A 731-nucleotide genomic window follows, 5' to 3' on the forward strand; every position below is an offset into this window, starting at 1 on the left:
GGTTGAGTATGAAGGTAAGCATTAAAACCAGCATACAAACCTTTCTAAATACCAGAAGATAAGAAAAAAGAGGAAAAAAAAGGAGGTAGGGCAAGTGAAATAAACCGCAGACAAAACCCCACTTATTTAAAAGAAAGGAGGACATAAACATATATACATATTTGCTGATATTGAAAAAACAATGGTAGGATAACCCATATATTTTTTAAAAATGGATAATTATAAGTTGATGGAGGGAACAGGGAAGAAGAAACAAGGATAGAAACAAAGCTTCCTTATATATAACTTGTTTTTATATTTGACTTTGAAACCATGTAAATATTATACACAATAATAATATCAGATTAAATTTTAATAACGCAATCCCTAAAAAACCCAAAGTAAAACGAATTAAATGCACTTATATGTGAATCCAGCTGGGAACATAACCACACAGAATGTAACTATCCCGAGTGACTTTAAAACACAGTAATCTGACGTTATATCCCTATTATGAAATATCCTTAAAAACGGACCCCGGAAGACAGCCCAAAAAACTTAATCTGTTTGTGGTGATTATATTCTTCCTGGACAAGTGGGTTTTGTTATTCTAAGGCTGCTGGGTATGAAGTTTGTGATAAAACAATGAGTAAGAATGTTGATGTGCACAGGAAAAATGATGAAGTTAATTTGAAAATCTTATAGTCCATGAAAGAATCAATGCAAACAAGTGTATTTTTTTTAATCTTAAA

This window comes from Galeopterus variegatus, unplaced genomic scaffold (assembly GCF_000696425.1).
Source record: "Galeopterus variegatus unplaced genomic scaffold, G_variegatus-3.0.2 Scaffold5728, whole genome shotgun sequence".
NCBI lineage: Eukaryota > Metazoa > Chordata > Mammalia > Dermoptera > Cynocephalidae > Galeopterus > Galeopterus variegatus.